The following is a 941-nucleotide window of genomic DNA, read 5'->3' as shown; positions in this document are numbered from 1 at the left end:
ATACAGTATATATATATATGTGTGTGTGTGTGTGTGTGTGTGTGTGTGTGGCTTAATACAGCTTAAATTTTTTTATACATTAGAATGTGTCCTGTTTATTTTATTTTATGTATTTTTATTTATTTTTGTCTGAGCAAAAAAATAATGACTATCATAAATGTTTACCACGATTTACAGACAAAAATGTAATTCAGTGCGACATTAATTTGCATACCAAAAAAAATTTAATCTTGTCTGGTATATTTAGAAAAAAAAATACAAATCATATAATAAAATTAAAAGACTCCATTTAAGGATCACAGCTCCCAAAAACACTAATTGATTGTCATTTACATCTTCACCGATATTTGCTACTATCCTTTAAACCACTAGATTTTACCCATTTGTCAGCAAGACATTTTTAACCATTTAAAATATAATACAATTTAGTATGTCAGAATGTTGTTGTTGTTTTTTTACATAGCCTAAATATATATGTTACACTGAATGTTGACGGAGCATTATTTCACCCATATTTTGACATTAAAGCTGTCGGGTCTCGGGTCTGATCACCTGTCTCTTGTTGTCTCTGTGTTTGTGTGTTGCACGTGGCTTGTTTTGACAGCTCGCCACGTGAGCAAGTCAGCATGATCATTGTCCCACCCTCCTTGTTTCACACCTGGTTCTGGTCATCTCATTAGCTTCCCCTTATAGCTCCTCGTGTTTCTCTGTATGTTGTCAGTTTGTTGTGATTATTCCCTTGCTCTGACTGTCCGTGTATTATCGCTCACCAGTTCTGTCTTGTCTCGCCCAGGTTCCAGTGCTCGTAGCAGTCTGTTGTTGTGTTCCGCACCTCTCTGTGCGTTCAGGAACCGTGGGCTACCTCCGGCATCCGCCTACCCTGGGACTCCGCGGTCTCGTTGTTGGGCTTCTCAGCCTCTCGCTCGGATTAGCGAGCTGCC

The sequence above is a fragment of the Sinocyclocheilus grahami genome, unplaced genomic scaffold, assembly GCF_001515645.1.
Source record: "Sinocyclocheilus grahami isolate Dianchi unplaced genomic scaffold, SAMN03320097.WGS_v1.1 scaffold649.1, whole genome shotgun sequence".
Classification (NCBI taxonomy): domain Eukaryota; kingdom Metazoa; phylum Chordata; class Actinopteri; order Cypriniformes; family Cyprinidae; genus Sinocyclocheilus; species Sinocyclocheilus grahami.
This window is presented reverse-complemented; position numbering follows the sequence as displayed.